Source organism: Rhinolophus ferrumequinum, chromosome 9 (genome assembly GCF_004115265.2).
Source record: "Rhinolophus ferrumequinum isolate MPI-CBG mRhiFer1 chromosome 9, mRhiFer1_v1.p, whole genome shotgun sequence".
Classification (NCBI taxonomy): domain Eukaryota; kingdom Metazoa; phylum Chordata; class Mammalia; order Chiroptera; family Rhinolophidae; genus Rhinolophus; species Rhinolophus ferrumequinum.
In genome coordinates, this window is record NC_046292.1 from 91,504,402 (window position 1) to 91,524,689 (window position 20,288).

Genomic DNA, 20,288 nt, shown 5'->3' on the forward strand with positions numbered 1-20,288 from the left:
GCATGCCCGCGTGTCACCGCTTTCACCACCCGGATCCGGAGACAGAACTCTCCTACCGATGTCTCTAAGCTGAGGCCATGTAGCACGTCCACCCCTAGAATATACTCCAGAACGGGGGAGACATAAACCTTGTAGGTACGAGGGGGAAGCCTTCCTATACCCAGTGATAAGGAAACGGCTTTCACAGTCACAGTCTTTTCCCCATAGCCATCAATGCAGATTGCTGGTCCAGGGAACAGTTCTGGGTTCCCATAAACAAGACTGCAGTCTGCACCAGTGTCAACTAGGGCCAAAACCCTCTGCACATTAGAAGGGGACCAATGTATGGATAGTTCCACATGGGGCCTCCGGTCCCTGCTCGTCCCCTCTGACCGGGTACCTTGGCCCCACCTCTAATCAAGCTGAAAGGAGTTGTCCTCAAGTGGCTGCATGAAGTCCTGGAGGGACACGGGTCGCGCTTGCCCAGACATCTCCTTTATGCTTCTCCGGAATTGTTGTTCCGGACGCAACTGTTTCCAAAGTTCCAGCAGGAGTGCATTGGGTTTTCCGTCTATTTTCTCCCGATCGACCCCTGCTGCCACAAGATCACGCCACATCTGTGCGCGTGTTACTCTCTGAGGTCCGCGACCTCGCCCCTTTACCTTTGGTTTGGGCTTCCAGGTCTCAACTGTGCGAACCTCCTGTCTTAATTTCCTTCGCCTCCGGCTTTCAACATCCCCTAGGGTGGCCATGGCAGTTGTAACTTCATGGATCCGTCGCCCTACATAAGGTGTAAGAATAGCAACCAAGGATCCAAAAGCACTCGCAAGTGCAGTATCCAAAACCAGATCTCTCATGCTGGCTGTAAAAAGCTCGTCATCTGGCCCCTGCATATTAGGATTGAAAATAGCATGTCTCATACCCATTTCATGGATGATTTGCGTAAGTTCCGTATATGACTGCCATTGACTCACAGTGTCTGGCAGCTCGCCAGCCTGTCCCCATACTGTGCGAACCGCAGCAGTGAGCCACTCTATTAGAGAATGGTTGCCCTGGTCGTGGGCCAACCTATGGCAGTTCTGTAACCTTTGTCGCAGGGACGGATGCACTGTCACAAAGGCTAGCTTTTCCATCTCGCCTGGGGAGCAGAGAATGCTGTCTGCCCCCTTATCCCATAAACGTAATAGCCAAGCCGAGACTGGCTCTCCAGGGCGCTGTCTGTACCGCCTCCCCAGCTCCTGCAACTCAGTGGGAGTGTAAGGGGTGTAGGTTGTGAACTCAGTCACAGCTGGGTTGCCTGCAGCAATGCCCCCGGGGCCCAAAGGTTGCTCACGGTTTACCCTTTGCTTCAAGATTGGCCGGGCTTGGGGGTTGGGAGCTACATTGTCTCCACTGGCTTCCTCTGCCTCTGCCTCAGAGTCTCCACTGTGGGGCCCCGCTTCCAACAAGCGGACCCGAGCTTCCAGCGCTTCCAATCGGGACACCTGGTCCGGCACCTGGGCCATTTCATTAAGCGCATTTTCCGTATTGAGACTCAAGGCCGTGAGGAACATCAGCCCACGCGGCCGGCTGTAGCCTTCGCCTCCTCCGGCAACCGCTCAGCCAGAGGCTTCAGGGCGCTCTCCACGCTGGCTGGAGAGCCATCCATGTCCTCCCACCTCTCCTTGGGGGTCCAACTCCTGATAACAGTGGCCACCGGACACCACACACTGTGTGGGGGCCACCCGCCCTCCCGCCCAGAGTCAGACTCCATTCCTACCTGGTCGGAATCTTGCTCACCGTGACAGGTGTCTGAGTGGGTGGAGGCCTCCTTATAAGATGTCCACAACCATCGGATCCTAAGGCCGCAGCAGATCATCAAAATTAAGGCAACGCCTTCCATGGCCAAGACGGTGGTGTGCCAGCTGGAGGCTTGAGTCTCCCAGGCGGACCGTGCCTCCCGTTCCCGGTGTCGCTCCTCACGGGCCTCCTGAAGCTGGGCTCTCACACGCACAAACCGCTCCACCATGCTTTGGTAGGTTTTGGCCTGCACCACACGCTGCTTACGAAACTGAGCTTTTATACGTGTAAACTGCTCCAGTACGTTTCGGCCGACACCATACCCTGCTCGCTGCGCCATTTGTCATGCAGGGGATCCTGCTCACAGCGCCATTTGTAGTGCAGGGGATCATGCCGACTACGCCAAGTGTCGTGCTGGGTGTCAGGCGGGGTCTCTGGTCCCGCTTCCCACACAAGAACGCAGGATATGGCTAGGCCAAAAAGGAACACCCACGGAGCCATAGGTAGGGAAGTCATACCACTATGGTCTCGCTGGGTTTACACGACGTGAGACCTGCTGTCCTCTTTGCTGCCAACCGACCGACTCTCCTCCACTCTCCTCCACTCTCCTTCAGTCTCCTCCTCTCTCCTCCTCTCTCCTCGACTTGCCTCCGTAGCCGCGGCAGTTATATTAGTGGCCAATGGCTCAATGGTTACAGCTGACGGCCAACCAGCCACAGCTGATGGCCATTTACTACCTGAGCCAGCACCTTTCTATGTGAGGCCGAGAGCCTGGAAACTGCTTTCTGGGGCTCTGTCCCCACATCTCCCCATGAATATACCTTCTTTAAATCAATAACTTTATAAATGAGTTCACATCCATTCATTTCCCCCACAATTCACAATAATTTAGTTAAGACTTAGTTGCATGAAGCTGCTTTTTGTTTTGTTACAAGGAGTGCTGTGGGACATGTAACTGAGTCCCCATGACACCTTCCTGCCTTGTTCCATCCCCAACGAATGTGCTAAGGCAGAAAGTTAGATTGACATCAAATGCAGTTATCTCAAATAACTCAGTCAAATTAATGTGAGTACAATGATATTTGTCAACAAAGAGGAATAAAATGGGCCTGGACGCCTTGTATCCATTAGGCTTTGCTTAGCATATATGAACATCAAAAGACAATGTTTGGCATTGAGAAAATGTAAGAAAAGCTATGTCTCCTACATCTTTCCTGAGATAGTTTTCTAACGTTTCTTTAACATACTACAGGTTCTATCCTAAGTGGTTTTCATTATAAATAACTGCGATGAGTCACATGTCAAGTGAGTTCACCTCCTATCCTACCTCAGACAGTAGCTGGGGAAATGAAATGGCATATTTACCATTTGTTTTTAGTCATCATCATCAACTTCTTCTAACAGGCAATGATATTTTAGCATTGATTGTTTCAAATGTTTTATATGAATTTTTATGTCTTGGTGATGGCAACCCTTTTTAGGTTGAGAAAGATTTATAGCTTATTAAATTGTTGGTCAGTTTGCACGTTTACAAAAATCCACTAAGATCCAGGAATGGCCTTATATTTCTTTTTCATAGCTTTGCCCAATTTTCAGCACCTCCACACACCCAGTAACTTTATTAAAGTATATCTTCTCCAAGTCTCCCAGCGTATAGAAGTGCTCAGTAAGGATTGCAAGAAGAAATGGACAATCTTCCATAACTGTCTCATATACCTACCATTTGAAGGAAAATACTTAAGGAACCTCAAAGGTATTAAGAATCACCATGGTTACGTGCGTTTAAAAGAGGTCTTCCTCATGGGGACATTGTTTAAAATCCTCAGGAACAACTCTAATGTTGGATTAACAAGATCAGCTCTGATAGTAATGGATCTGGGGTCAAGTTTGGGAAACACTGCATATGCTGACCTCCTCTGAGAAGTCCCCCGTAACAAACCTGTTTAATGGTCCTTAAACCTGGATTTGACTGTGGTGCCTTCTCTTTCTTCCTCCCTTCCCCTCTTCCTTTCCTTCCTCCTTCCTTTTTGTCTCCCTCCTTCCCTCCCTACTATTTTTCCCTTTTTTTTCCTCCTTCCTTCCCGCTTTCCATCTCTTCCTCTTCCTCTTTCCTTACTTCCTTTCTATTTTCAGAGCACCTCATAAGACTAGTTGAGGAACACTCTTTATAGTAGAATTCTAGTCTCACCAAATGACTTGCTACACAAAAAAGAATAGGGTCCTCCCTCAAAGAGGCAAAGGCCTAACATCTCTCAGAAAGAGAGATGCAGGGGTTTTGTGACACAGGAGAGTACTTACATCATAGGGGCATGAGGATTCGCTAAGTTAGTACTTGTATGATGCTTAGTGCAGCACCAAATGCTGAATAAATATGAGTGATTGTTATTGTACAAGGTCTGACAATTAAGTTCACAAACTCATCCTAGAAAAAGTGCTACATACCTCATTGCTGAGTATCACTATGGTCGCCTTCAAAGTACGCCCCTTGGGAAGCTATGCACCGATGCCAGCACCTAGTCCATCCTTCAAAGAAATTTTGGAACTCTTTTTCTGGAATGGCCATCAGAGCTGTCATCATATTACCCTTGATGTCCTGAATGTCATCAAAATGTCTTCCTTTCAATATTTCCTTTATCTTTAGGTAAAGAAAGAAGTCATTGGAGGCCAGATCAGGTGAGTAGGGAGGGTGTTCCACTACAGTTATCTGTTTACTGGCTAAAAACTCCCTCACAGACAGTGCTGTGTGAGCTGGTGCATTGTCGTGATGCAAGAGCCATGAATTGTTGGCAAAAAGTTCAGGTCGTCTAACTTTTTCACGCAGCCTTTTCAGCACTTCCAAATAGTAGACTTGGTTAACTGTTTGTCTAGTTGGTACAAATTCATAATTTATAATCCTTCCTATATCACAAAAGTTTAGCAACATTGTTGCAACAAGTTCACGAACTTAATTTTCAGGACTCGTATTCTTCTTCTTCTTCCTCTTCTTCTTCTTCTTCTTCTTCTTCTTCTTCTTCCTCTTCCTCTTCCTCTTCCTCTTCCTCTTCCTCTTCCTCTTCTTCTTCTTCTTCTTCTTCTTCTTCTTCGTATTATTAATTAGTGAAGATCACCATAGGGCTATCCCTGAGTGAACCTTCTTTGAAACGTTAACTGCGGTATATATTCAGAACACTCTTCTTGGTGGCAAACATTTTTGAGTCAACAAATGAGCTGGCTGCTCCAAGGGTTTGCTATTTTTAACATTTTTTTAAATGACCTCTCTCACTGTTACGTGGTGGGTGGGCAGCTGTTTGCAATTACCACCGTCTATGTGGTCCGCAGGTAAGCCAGGGCTGGGGAATCTGGCTTTTTGCTCAATGTTTTCAAGTAACTTGCTGCCACACTGCACTTGGCAGCCAAACCACACCCAGTGGAAATGTGCTAAAAGAGATGGGTAGAACGAGCGCGCCCGGAAAAAAACAGAAGTGACTCATGCTCGTAAACTACCATTTCCATGGTAATTCTTTAAACATACTACCCAATCTGGGCAGGGAGGGCGGGCAGTGGAGGAGGAGCCTCTGGAGGGCATTTCAGTGAACTGTTTATTTGCCTGCCCGTTGAAAATGTTGGTTTTCTCACTTGAGCTTCTTCATTCTCTTTTGGTGTGGCCAGAAGACAAGTTGGTGCTGAAGAAAAAGGCCTTCTCAGCCGGGAGGGGAAGAAAACCTTCCTCGATTGCTACAAACCCTGAAACATAAGCCTGTGTCCAACCACATGAGAGCAGCCATTAGCGAGAGTGTATATGGGTTGGGGGTTTTTATTTTGCTAGGTTTTAAAATCATGAGATACTGAAACCAAGCAAATACTTAAATAAACAATGTCTGGCAAATATTCCTTCTTTTCATCGTTGCAAAAGCTGTCAAGCTTTAGAATATGGAAAAGACAGTTTTGGAAACTATTTGAAAAGAGCCTCCCTGTCGTTAAACTCATGTGCATTCTTGCTGCCCTCGCCTCACCAATCTCGGCTTCTCATCCTGTTCTTGGCTGTCTGTCCAGAGATGCCTGATTTTCCCCATCCAGCTGTGGCTTTGTTCACGCAAGTGCGTGTAAGTGTGTGTGTGTGTTAGATGTGTGGTGTGTGCACACATGCCTGGTGTGTGTGTACACTGGGTGTGCAGAGGATGTGTGTGTATTGGGTTGTGGGGGTATGTGGTTTGTATTGGGTATGTGTGTGTGTCTGTGTGTGCACATGTACATGTGTGTGGCATGTGCGTATAGCAAGGGACAGATGGTCCTAGCACAAACAGGGAAGATTTCCACCCCAAACAAAAAACTGATGACTCGTTTTTATGCCCTCCCCTATGGTCACTGTGAGACCAAAGCTTCATACTTAGTATGGAACGCAGTGAGAAGATATCCATACACCCTGCGGGTACACGTCTGGGGAGAGGAATCAAGTTTACAAATTAACTAAAATTTGCCAACTGCTTTTTCTGCATTTTGTATTGTGCTGGATATGTCAGTGACTGTTATATATTAAAATAGTGTATCTTTTTTTCACTACTTCTTTCTAATTTGGCCATTTTTATTGCCATGGAACAAAGGAAGAAGTCTAGAAGGAAGGAAAAGTAGTAAGTAAGGAAGATAAGATGGAAAGGGGGAAAGAGAAATATTTAAAGCAGAAAACTAGGAGTGAGGTTGAGGCGATGCTTGTTGCCTGGCACTGCCCACCCGTGCCCGGGAAAAGGACCGTATTCTCACCGCCCGGAAACGTGGAACAATCAGCTCAATGTACCTGGGGGTAAATGACTTACTGGCCTCCGCACTGTCGTCAACCCCTCACTAACACGTTCTCGCCCGTGGCTGGCTGGGTTTGCAGGTTCAAAGCTGGTTTTGTATGTCCATTCCCCAGTGAAAAGTGCTGAAGTTTCCCCACGTGCACACTTTTCCTTAATTGTGCATGTTCTTGTGCTTAATGAGAATAGGATGGTACTCATGTAGAGAAGCCCCTGGGGGTCTGGAACAGTGGTCTTCTAGATAAGATCTAGGGGGTGAAGAAGAATCATGGGATGTAATCTTTCCACACTGCCCCCAAATTCACAACCTTCCCTCAATCTCAATTTTCCTTAAAATGAAGCCAAATCAGATCAATATTACTACCAAACAGTTGACTGGCACAAATGACAGTAGCAAGCAATGCAAGGGCCTTTGTTAGTACGCTATTTTCCCCATCAAATTCTGTACTAAGTAAACTTCTAACCTCCATTTCCCTCTGCCTAGGGATTTAAACATGTTCAATACATTCATTCACAGAATGTTACAGCAAAAAAGGGACTTGAGTGATCATCTGGTGCAAACACCTCATTTTTGGATAAGAAACTAAGGCCCAAATGTATAAAATGACTTGCCTGAGGGGCGTCAGCCGATTTGCAGAGCAGCAGCGTGGGAGCTGAGAGCACGCTGTCTGCACCCAGCTCCCAAATGCACCCAGCAAGGGTATGAATGCACAAATGATGGACAGCAGACTGGCTCAGGACCATTTTATCAGGCAAGAGGGGACCTTTAATGCAGACTTCACTTAAAGATGTGCTTTTAAATGAACTCATTTGTGAATACCCAGCAGATACCCACCTTCTTGTGCCAGCTCCAGACAAGAGTTTGTATGTGATTTGTCATGAGTAAAGATGCACAAAGATGTTAAATAGGGTCTGCCCAAACAGATCTCACTCAGACCACATTTCCTCTCAAATAAATCTTTTGCAGAATAAGATACCCTTTCCACTCTCATTTGAGGGCATCTGCATTTGATTGACCTGAATGAAGAACAGAGAGAAAATGTCATTAAGGAGCATTCTTGAACTGGAAATTATACATTTTTAAACTCCTATGAAATATGTGTATGCATTTATCTTGCTCAGAGAAAGAAATATGAGAGCAAAGTTTCCTTCTTTTGGGAGGAGAAGTAGGCCGATATATTACAAGCTCAAAGCACAAGACAGTTTGGCAAATACAGACTGGTCTGTCTGCTTTATTACTTCAGAGATTATGTGGAAACTAGGTGGGTGGCAAAGTGTAACTTCCTCTTGTGTTGGCTAAAATAAATGGTGTGGAGTTGAATGTCGATATACCTCAATGAGCAATGAACTATCATAGAGACGACGTTTAAATATTTTAACATGGATCTCAAGCCAAAAAAAAAAAAAAAAAAGCTGAAAGGCAGAGTTTGCAGATACCTCAGTGATATATGATCAACATATCCATAGACATCTTCATTTTTTTCATTCCTCAAAAGTTTCTAATAACTGGGCATAGGCCCTGTATTTTGCCTGGAATTTTCCGCCTATCCTCTTGGTTTATCTCTTCCTACATACACTTAAGATCTCAGCTCAAATACAATTTCTTCCAAGATGCTTTCCCTGTTCCCAGAGTTAACCTAGGTTCCCCACATTGCAGAACCTCGTGATGCTCTGGTATGTCTACCACTCTTGCATAAAGCCATCAGCCCTGCTAGACCAGAAGTGACCTGAAGGCAGGAAGCGTGTGTGTCCTGTTCACAACTGTCTCCTTAATGTCTAGCAGAATAGTTGGCACATGGAATACTCTCAGCAAATAATTGTTGGATGTAGAGATGGATGCATACCCTCTCTAGTTTCAGAGACTATATTCAAAATACCTCTTTACAAATTACAGAAGGAAACACCTTTTTTACACGCCCTGTTTTCTTGACCACTTTCCCCCACTGCAGTAGTTTTCAGTAGAAACACAGGAGTGTGGAAGATAAAACAATAATCTGGCCACCTTTTGCACTGGCCAAGAATTTAACAAGATTTCCACCAAAAAGTTGACACATGGGGGATTAGAGACACCTTGGGTTTCAGGTCTTGAAATAAAGTGGACCCCCAAATTCTAGCTCCACAAAACGTTGAGTCAAGAACTGTATCTGATTCATTTTTGCATTCCTGGTAGATTTCCAATAAAATTTTGTTGAATAATGTTCATTTTTCTCACAGACCAAGAAAACAGCTTTATATACATTAATGTGCAAATTAGATAAATCGTAAAGTATCTTGCCATAGCCAATAAATTTTTGGCTCTAATTTTATGTTCATGCTAAGCACCTAGCATCTGGTAGTGTGAAGTGTTCTAAATTCCTCCAGAAACAATAATCCATAATCTGTAAACATATTTCAAACCATCAAATGCCTCCCATAACTGAGCGCTGCCTCTTGATACAATACCCACTTCTGCACTGGGCTTTATGAAGGCATTAGCACCAAAAAGTATTACCTTAGTTTCAATGAGCTAATAAAAAAAAAAACAAATTGGTCATAAAATTGAGGGGTAGGCAAATTGTTTCTGTAAAGGGCCCGAGAGTAAGTATTTTAGGCTTTGTAGGGTTTTCAATTTTTGTTGCATTTACTCAAGTTGATCAATATAGTATGAAAGCAGACATAGACAATACATAAATAAATGGGCATAGCTGGGTTCCAATAAAATTTTATTCACAAAAACAGGCTGTAGGCTAGGTTTGGCTCACAGGCTATAGTTTGTCCACCCCTGATCTAAATAATGCTTTGAGCCAGGTGAAGCCCAGACAAATAGCAGGGTTACAGGAAAATTTTCTAGTCGTTTGAATAGAGAGAAAAGATGGGAGAATAGAATCATTTTGCAAAAGATGATAAAATGGTTACACCGAATTAAAAATGGAAAAAGAAACAAACCTTATCAGTACCATATTCACATTGAAAGGATTGAATAAGATACAGATAATTGAAAATATAAATTTATACTATAATATAAAATTCTATAATGTACTTATCGAATTTATAAGTAAAGGGAGTTTATACACAGTTGTGTGACTACATACTTAAGTATTACAACAAAGGTAATTCATTTAAACTGGGAGATTCTGTGAGAGTTTTTTTTCTTTAAAAGAAGTGTGTCTGGCCATTTCTCAAGGTGCAAAACAACTGGCCTACATGAGTTTTACACTCTATGAAGCCTCTTCAACATTCAGGGAAGCTCAAGAACCCAAAGTAGCGCTGAAGTGTGAGAACCCAGACTCCAAATATCGGACCCAAAGGTAACTTTTCCTGTGACCACTGCACAGCGTCACAGTCTGAGGGAGTCCTGATCACCTATCTGACTTCTTTGGGGCTTGTTTGGTTTTGTTTTCTTAGATTTCAACATTTTAAGCAGTGTTTGAATCAACACGTAAGTGAGAAAACAAGCTTTGGGGACTTTTTGAAGAGAAAGTGTTACAAAGTTTATGAAGTTGCGATTGGCGCGCTCGCGCGCGCACACACGGCCCCACCGAAAAGCTTTTGCAGCTACTCCGGCCCGCGCCGGACTTAGTCTTGTTTAAGGCCAATTAGCCTCTGCTTTCCCCACATCTCAGTGTTTCGCCGCTGAGTATGTTTGCTGCTGTGGGTTTTTGTAAATATTCTTTGTCAGATTAGGGCAATTACTCTCTTTGCCTAGTTTGATGGGAGTTTTTATCATGAAAGAGTGTTGAATTTTGTCATTTTTCTTCCTTCACCTCCTTTTTTTCCTAGTAATCTAATGAATTATATCGATTGAGTCTCAAATGTTAAACCACTCTGAATTCCTAGAATAAACCACACTCAAACATGATGAATTACCCTTTTAGTTCATCACTAGATTTAGTTTGTTAATATTTTATTAGAAAATTTAGCATCTTATAATTTTCCTTGATGCTAATGTTGTTTTTAGGTTTTGATATTCAGGGTAGACTGGCCTCATAATATAAAGCAAAAGTGCTAATACTGACTGTTGATTCATGCCAGGCTCTCTGCTGAGCACCAGGGATAAAAGGATGAGTTCTTGCCCTTATAGGTTAAGATTCTAGTGGAGGAATTCGATAATAAAATTTAATGTATAAGCATATTAAATATCTTGCAGGCACAGATAGCATTATTCTTGGTACAGTGTTCATTTGTTGCTCAATATTTAACTGACTACATGAATGTATTCTTCATGGTTTGTAGACGACTATGCTTTAAAATAAATAAGGGCAATTAGATCAAATGTGTATTGGAACTCATCATCTTATAATACAGTATTCCAATCAGTTAAATTATCTGATGTTTGTTTTGTTTTTTTGAGGGAAAAAGAGAAAATGTTCCTTTTTTTCTAGGTTCTGGAAAATTTTGTGTAACATCTTTATTGTTTCATCCTTAAATGCTTGGAAGATTTGTCCAGTGAAACCATTTGGACCTAATTTTATGTCATATAAAGGATCCTAGAAATCTTGACTTCATTTTTACTGCATCGTTACTAATATAAAAATCCTATGTTGTAACACGACCGAAGTCTACATAGATAACAGGTTATACACTGGAGCTGCCCACCTCTGAGCACCTCTCACACTGCACCTCCCAACAGCTGCTGCTCGCCCCTCACTTTCGTCCTGCCCCCGGCAGTGCAGGAATATGGGACCCTGTTCCAGCACAGCGCCACCCTGTAAATCCTCCGGAACATCTCAGCTGCACAGTGAGTCACCATAGGCCAGCGCAATAGTTACCAAAATAATCTGTTTGACATGCTTCCCTCTCAGCCTTGACCTCTAGGGATCCAAAGCTTGTAAGACTGAAAGTTCCGAGGGCCCTTGAATCGCTCAGAATACACCACATTCTGCTAGGGTGCCAAAGAACCCCAGAACCTCAGGGACTTACTGCACCAGCAATATCTCACTCGCTGACAGGGCGTGACCACTTCAGATCCACTCCAGCTGCGCTCGCAAGGCCCTCTGGGACCCAGAAGGGTGGAGCAGCTTTTCTATCTGAAGCATCACTGTCATCATCACAGGGGGAAGCGCACCCCAGAGAGCTGTGTGCTGGCTGATAAAGCTTTTGCCCAAAGTGGCAGGTGTCACTCCCACTGACCGGTCTCTCACTGAAGCAGGACAAGTTTAGACAGAACCCCACAGACCAGGGCTATATTTGTGACCAATATGCTCTAATCAGATTTAGAGTTGCGATCTTCGGTGTCTTCCCTGTCTCCACACCAATTCCATGAGCCACATACTGGTCTTGGACAAGCTGCCTAACCTCTCTAGGCTTCAGTTGCCTCATCTTCTAAGGGAATAAAAATAATATTTTCTCCACAGGGCGCTTCTGACAATTTGCATTTAAGGTGCACCATATCGGTCACTCTGCAATGTTAGTTATTGCTATTATTTCCCACTGTAGGGAATAATTCTTAATGGGGATGGGAGGTTAGAAAAAAAGAGAGAGAGAAAGAGCAGATTGCAACCACTATTCTAAAGGTTTGGGGGTCTCGGGTGAAGCAAAAGCAGCTTCCTCCATCACCACACTCAGCACACGTGCGTGCTCACACACATAAACGCACACACACAAGCAATACACACACAAATACGGAACTTACTTTCGTTCTTCAGGCAGGATTGCCCTCGTGAATCTGTCCTGGTGCCCATCAGAATAGCTGTATGGGCCAAGAGTTGCTTTAGGCCCCAGGTCTCCTTGTGTATCAGGCTGCTCGTCAGAGGGGCCATATTCTTGTGGGGCTACAGCAATCTCACACCAATAGGGAAGCATGGCTTTCACTTCCTCTGACAGTATTTCATGGATTATGTAAAGAAACCACCCAAATACACTTGACTGAATACCTCCATCGAAGCTCTGCTCTTTAGTTCAATAGAGTAGGCCTCGCTCTTTCTCTCTCTCTCTTTCTTCTCCCCCCCCCCACTTCTGAAACAGTATCTCAGTCTTCTTCTAGGACCCGCTCCCCACCCTCTGCCAAGCTCTAGTCACGGGCCCTGACTGAGTAGAATCCATGCATATGCCGCATGGTGGGGCATATGAATCAGAATGGGGCACATGCACCCCCTGAGACAGCGAGGAGGCTGGGGCACCTGTTTGCTGGGACCTGTGGGAAACAAGAATGTCTCTCTCCCACTGAAGAACATGCTGTGAAGATGAGGCAGCAGCTGCCACTGTCATTTACATCAGGGACACTCAACCTTAGCTCTGTTGACATTTGGACTAGATAGATAATTCTTTGTGGTGGGGCCTGTCCTGTGCATTGCAGGATGGTGGGCAGCATCCCTGGCCTCTAACCACTAGTCGCCATAGTATACCTTCAGTCATGACAACCAACATGTGTCCAGAGAGCCCACTGCCCTCTGAGGGCCAAATCAGCCCAGCTGAGAACCACTGCTTTCTGTTCGAGACAGTTCCACCAGAGTTTTCTGTCATTTGCAACAAATATAGCAACCTGTTATAGCACATGGGAATGACATCCTTTGGTTACTTCTTAGATATATTTGAAAGTGGAGTAGTATAAATTCAAGTTCCACTTGTGACCCTCATATTTGCTTGTTCTTCAAGCATTCATTTTAAATAAATTTACAGCTTAATTTCATGTATAAGTTTCTAAAAGCAAGAAAAGGTTCTAGTTAGAAAGACCACCTTTAAAATACTGACCTCGTCTAAATATCAACTATGGTTAGAAAAAGAAACCCAAGTTTGAAAGATTACTCCAAAAACATATTTCTAATTGGTTCACAGATTTCAAGGAAATAGTCAATCATCCATGCAGAAGGAAAAGTAAGGTTAAGAAATAAGCAAAGTCACTATGTTCTCTGCTTTCTTAGTTAAGGAATTCGGTCATTTGCAGAACAAGGCCAAGAAAAAAACAGTCCCAGCTACCAGAGGGAGGTCTGTGTCTTTGCTTTGTACCTCTCAGGGACAATCAGTGATCAGATGTAGATGCCTCCTGGGGAGATTGAAACCTTGGATATAAGCAGTTCTCTTCTGCTGAGGGCAGGGGTGGGGGGGGCGTAGGAGGGGCTCAGGAGGGCTGTCAGCTGTCAATACTGTGATCTGAAGGGGCCATCCGAGTGGCGCAGGTCCACTGATCAAGTGGCTGCTCTGCGTGGGACAGAATCCACTCTGAGGCTCAGCGGACTGTTTAACACTAAATATACGTCTTATATCACTACATTATTAGCCTCAGAAGGGCATGGACCTAGTCTTCCTTACTTACCATTGCAGCCCTAACACCCAGAGCCAAGCCTTGCACAAGGTAAGGGCTCAGGAAAACTTTGTTGGTCAATTAGCACTGAGACATGCAGGTATCACTTCACAAGTGCTTATGTACTGACTCCCATAAGACAGTTTCAGTGTCATTCCAGGGTTCTCGGATGGGTCCATGTACGAAATGTTGCACTGCTAAAGTGTGTAGATTCATTATTTCTTATGAGTGTTGTAAAATTTTACAAATGTCGGTATAAAGCCCATGCTAAATGGCGCCATGCCAACCACCTACTTGCAGAGGTATCTTATCGCTGGTGCCAGGCTACTCTCCACGGAGAGCTGGGAGGGGGGTGCACAGCAGTCCTCGGTGATGGAACAAGACAAGAAATGCCTCCAGCGTCCTTCCTGAGGGACAGAAGGCCTCTTGGCACCTAGCACACGCCTTCCAGCCAGGCCAGCTGGGTAAGAGAAACACACACTGAGATGGCTGGGGTTCCGCTGTGGAAAGGGTGTGGGGAGCATTTTGGACAGCTCTTTGGAAAGCTGTAAAATAAAATGCAGTTCAGCACACATGGTGTTTGATCAAACAGAGCCTCCTCTGAAGTGCCAAGACAGCTGCGGGACTTAAAACTGCGTGTTACAAGCCAGCGTTTCTTTCATATCCATCCGTGTGTTATTTCACTCTATTTGGGAAGAGAACCAAGTTGCCAAGATAGGAGTGTGGGGCATGCGTGTATGCGCATGTGTAAGTGTATGTACGCGTGCGCATATGTATTTGTGTGTGTGTCCGTGTGCATGTGTATGCAGGTGCACAGTGCATTTCACAAGATATTTATTTCTCAGTTAGAACACAAGTCAATACATCTCATTTTTTATTGGCTTTCTTAGTTCAAGCATATTTTCTCCACAGAACTATGGTCCTTTATAATTGTAAACCAGGGGGTCGTCACTAACTAATTTCTTTTTCATTTGAAAGATTATTTTTTTAATGAGTCACTTTTTTAATTTCAAAGAGAAGTCATCAGCAGTCCATTCATTGGCTGACAGGAGACATAGTGTGCTTTGCTTAAACGTATAGTGTGGTGGTTGCCAGACTGTTTTTTTTTTTTTAATTTTTAACTTAATTTTATGTGTGAATACTTGGAAATGATACATAATTCAGGCATATGTAGAGGAAATTTGAATTTCTTTCCTTCCATCCTTGGCCCCTAGCTATCCAGTTTCCTTCTAGAGAGGCTCTTGACCACGCATTGCTAACAGCCTTTTAGTTGTTTCCTTTTGTTCTGCAGATGGGAGCTCACACTGCTGCACTGCTCTGTACTTAGCATATTCATTTCCTAATATACCTTGGAGATCACTCCATCTCAGTACAGTTGCTTCCCTTTTTTTCCATATCTACAAAGTGTTAGCATTTAACTTCTTTCCAATCATGGGTTATGATAATTAATAACTTTGTAGGTATGTAGTTTTGCACATGTGCACATAGACCTGCATAAAAAAATCCTTGAAGGGGAATCACTGGGTCAAAAAGTTTACAGTTTTAATAGATAGGAACAAATTGCTCCATAGATGTTGTAATTGATTTACACTCCTTCCAGCAATGTATGACTTAATGTTTCTTTAACTTTTTCTCCAACAAAGTATGTCAATTTTTAAATTCTTTGTTCATCTGATTGGTGGAAAATGGAATTTCTGGGGGAAGTAGATGGAGAGATATGACAAAATAAGTCACTTGGCCATCAGTTCATAAATGTTGAAGCTGGGTGATGGCTACAGGCAGGGGAAGTTCACTGTATTAACTATGTACTTCAGTACAAGTTTGAAGTTTTCCATAGTACAAAGCTTGATAAAAGAGTCATTGGTTTATATTGACTTGTCCAAGACCTGCCTATTTAAATCCTTTTCCCATTTTTCTATTAAATTATTGAAACTTTTTCTATTGATTTATAAGGGGTATTTTAAATATTAGGAATATTAGCTGTTTGCTTGTGAAACAGTTCCTACATAGTTTTCCTACTTTGTCCTTTAACTTTTGAACTTTCAAAAAATATTTTTATATATTCGAATTTAACTATCTTTGTTTTATGACTTCTAAGTGTTATACCATAATTAGAAAAACCTTTTCCATGCCAAGATTATTTTTTAAATTTCTTATGCTGTTTAGTATTTTCATTGTTTCATTTGTTTTACGTATAAAGCTATTGCTGATCTAGAATCTTATTGTCCTCACATAATTTATTATATGATTCATTTATTCTTCATGGATTTCACATTCCCTTTATCAAATACTGGATCTCTTGAGGCATGAGGGACTCTTCATAGGCCAGGGCCTCCCACAATATATCTGGTATAGTTAAAACCCATGATTTCTTTCTCTTATCTAATTGCATTGGTTAGTACCACCAGAATGCTAAATAATAATAGTAATTGTGGATATCTTTGTCTTGTTCTAACTTTAATTGGAATATTTATTTTTTCCCATGAAGCATAATACTAAGTTTGAGGTGGAAATAGGTATTTTTTATTTTAAGGCAGTATACAAATATGGCTCATTTCAAACTAAAGTATCCAACTATTGCTAATTTCAACTCCAAATTCTCAATGGCTTAAACAAATAAAAGTGTTGTTGTTTTTTAATTACTCAAATCAAGCCCACTATGGATCATGGGGCAGTGTAAGGGCCCTGCTCTCTGTAGTCACTCAGGGACCCACGCTGCTTCCATCTACTGGTGCTACAGTCTCCTACGGCCTCAGAGACCTCTCTGGATGCTCTGCATCTGGATGGCAGAAAAAAGGAGAGAACCTGTAGGCAAGTGCATGGGAGAGGCTCTACGGGCCAGGGCTAGAAATGGCTGACATCCTTCTTTCCATATTTCACTGAAAAGAACTACCTGCAAGAGAAACTGAACAATGTTGCCTATCTTTATGCCCAGGGATGAAAGGAAACAGAGTTCAGTGATCCATTATTCCTCCTTACTGTCCACCTATGTGCACATTCACCCATATATGTACTTTTATGTGTATAAATGTGTAGTTTACTATACCAGTCAGGACTGGCTAGGTTATGCTGCAGTAATAGACAACCTAAATGATTCAGCTTGCTTCTTAGTAAAGAGCCATACAACCAGTGCATGTCAGAAGACCGGCTCGGCTCATCCCAGTTATTCAGTGACTTAGACTGATGCAGGGACCAACTAAGACATGCTTCCATGAGAACTGTGGCAGGTAAAAGAAATGCTAGAAGATCAAGCACCAGATTCTGTTGACCAAAGCAAGTCACATGGCCATGACTACCTGCCAGGACAAGGAAATTGCCATTCTCCCATGTGCTTAGATGTAGAGATAAACTGGATATAAGTGAACTATGGAAGTACGTGCCCACTTAGTGTGTATAAAACTATAAATTAGTGTTCTGAAGCCTATCTCACATCGAATCTATAATTGTTTTCATGCTCATAGGCATATATTAATTAATATAGTGGGAAAGCACTGAAATGTACCTCATGCCAAGGATAGTGTAAAGTATTTAAGAAAATGTTAAAACCTTGATCTACTTGGCCAGTACCAATACCATTAGCCACTAAACTTAACAGATCCTGTCTAGAAAAAAGTGTATCTGCATTTGTTTATTGTAAAATTCATAAGTCTACCTAAATGGATTTGGCTAATCCATTCCACAAGTCTTCATTCCAGGGACTAACACTCACTGTGGCTAAAGATTTTAGTTCAACAGGAATCTGCCAAATACCATAGAGAGATTAAAACTAGGCTCTCTGTTACGAAAGGTCAAGATTTGTGGAAATTAAATACTAAAAAAAAAATAAAATAAAAAAAATAAAAAATCTGTTAAATGGTTACATTTTCAATAGTCTTCAAATTTTAGAGACACATTACCCTTCTTTTCTTTATGGACCACCAGGTACAAAGTTTTACAAGAAAACATTATATTCTGAGAAAATAAACCAATCGAGAAATGTAAATTAAATTGCTACTGTGTGTAACAGCTCTTGAAATGTGGGTAATTTGTTTTTCCATTTCCAATCATTATTCAAGATCTAACCAGAACTTAATTGATTGGTGGATGGATCAAAATAAGTCAGCATGAAACCGGAGTTAAAAAGGCTATTTGGAATGGATGATGTTCCAAGGTTTGTCAAAAAGCAAGCATAGTGGGTATATTAAAGAATAATTGATCACTACCCTTCCCCCACGTTTTGTTTCTTCAGGAGGGATTTTTGGAAATAGTGACTCTACCCTCACCAGGTGTCTGAGCAAATTATCTGGGGTAGGCTCTACACCCTTCTGTTAAAGAGAAAGAGAAAGGGGGTGGGGAGAGCTTTCAGGAATTCCCCCTTATTTTCTGGAACGCCTTTTGCTCTCCTCTGCCTTTTTCTGGCCTCCACAAGGTCTGCAGTCTGTATTTTCCCCTCTCCAGCTAACATTTACTGAGAACTGCTAGGTCCCAGATTCTGTGCTAAGTCATGCAGATACAAAGCAGAATAAAAATTGAACCCTACTTTTGAGAACGTCAGAATCTAGTAAGAAAATTGGAATTTAAATGAAGGGAGCACATAGGAACTGCTCCAAAATTGGAGAACTGCAGGTTCTGCCTCATTTACTTTACTTTTCCAGATTCAATAGAACTAGTTCAAGCCTCCACCTACAGATTGGATGGAATTCCAGGATCACAAACATGCACTTTCGTATCCTCTCCTGGATCATCTAGGGATCCTGGAAAACTCCACCACAGTCTTCTTCCAAGTAAGAGAAAGACCTGTCATCAACCAGCCAGCTGCTTCCATCGTGAGCCTGTTCTCACTGATCCCCACCCCCTCACACCACTCCAGTGCTGGCCTCTCATTTGTCAGCATTGCTGACCCAGGCTGCAGCCAGAAGGGTCCTTCAAGAGAGAGATGCTCTGCAGGTTTTTACACTCCCTCTGTGCTAAATCCACATGGGTCCCATCACCCAGTTTCCCAAGGCTGTGGCTCTGAATCCTCAGTCCTTCCAGACTCCCTTCCAGCATTCTCTCCCAAGGTCCTCCTTCCTAGAGCCATACAGCTTCAGACCCTTCATGGAGTCCACCATGACTCAAGGATCCCCTCGATGGCATGCCAACTTTCCTTTTCAATCCTGGAAGTACTTGCACATTGGCTTTATTTCTTCTCTTTTTCAGGCACTGTTGCTGCGATGGACCTAGATCTTTGGAATGCCTGGCAAGCAGGAGGCCCTCTTCCCAGATAGTTCAGCAGCTCATTTTGTGGTCTTGAATCAGGGCCACAGCACACAGTTGTGAAAGCAGCCCATTGCACAACTTCAAGAGTGGGATGGCTGGGTCAGAGGGCAGATGTACACTTAATTTCACGAAGAAACTGATGGTTTTCCAGGATGACTGTACCAGTTTGCACTCCCATTTGCCACTCCCTGTCTCCCCATATCCTTGTCAACGTTTGAGTCACCCATCGTTCTAATTGCTGCCATTCTGATGGGTCAAAAGTGGTTTCCATTACTAATATTTCTAGAGTTGGACTATCAATGACACTGGGCTCTTGTCATTTATAGTCAGTCTGTCTTAGTCATGAATCTATTCCTTAGATAACAAGTAATTTGGAAATATGCTTAATCTATATGGTATATTTTAAAGATGACAAATTGGATTCTCACAGCCATACTGTATCCAGTGCCTTCCCACAGCATGCTCCCTACTGTGGGCTGACTAGGCACATTGCCAAGACAGGCATTACGGAGGATGGGATTATAAGCAGAAGCCTTGCCATGAAGTTCTGGAAATAGATAGTGTTAATGGTTGCATAGTAACGTGAATGCACTTAATGCCACTGAACTGTACATTTAAAAATTATTAAAATCATGAATCTTATGTTATGTATGCTTTAAAAGTCACTCTGGTTGCTTTATAGAGAAAAGGATAGAAAAGCAGGAGTGGAAGCAGAAAGACCAGTTCGGATACTGCAATAGCCTAGGCAAGAAACACGGCTGACACTGTGGTGGTGGTGGTGGCGCACACGCGGGTAACGGGCTGGTTAAAACACCCCAGCATTGCCCATGTAGTAGCATTAACTTGTTCCTGAAAATCAGACGTTCTCTGCAAATACACTATGAGCCAATTTCCCATTGTTTATAAGTGGAAAAATGTTACACTACACTTTACGGCAATTCAAAACCCCAGTGAATTTCCTAAAACATAACTCCAACACAGTGAAATGTGTCTATATAAGTAATGTCCGTGTGTGTGTGTGTGTGTGTGTGTGATGTTAGGATATAAAATGCTTAAAACAGCCTTTCCTGATCTCTAAATAATTAATGTGATTGCTCCATGTTACATGATTTGCTAGTTTGGTTTGGAGGCAATAACATGTACAGCTTGTATGCTGCAACATAAAATTGTGTTTATAGTGGGCCATGGCAAATAACACACAGCAATGAATTCATTTGCTTAAAAACATGCAGACAAAATTTACAATGAAAAAATAAGGATACTTTCTGTAATGAACTGCTTCTCACCAAATTCACAGGTTC

The 20,288-nt window shown here is 42.9% G+C and overlaps 1 long non-coding RNA gene across 1 annotated transcript; it reads left to right on the forward strand.

The window, feature by feature from the left end:
* Positions 1–14,094: 14,094 nt before the first annotated feature.
* LOC117026562 (uncharacterized) lies at positions 14,095–19,179 on the forward strand. The gene is made up of 3 exons (XR_004423786.1): positions 14,095–14,213; positions 18,384–18,512; positions 18,928–19,179. It is a non-coding gene; the product is annotated as an uncharacterized LOC117026562 (long non-coding RNA).
* The last annotated feature ends 1,109 nt before the right edge of the window (positions 19,180–20,288 follow it).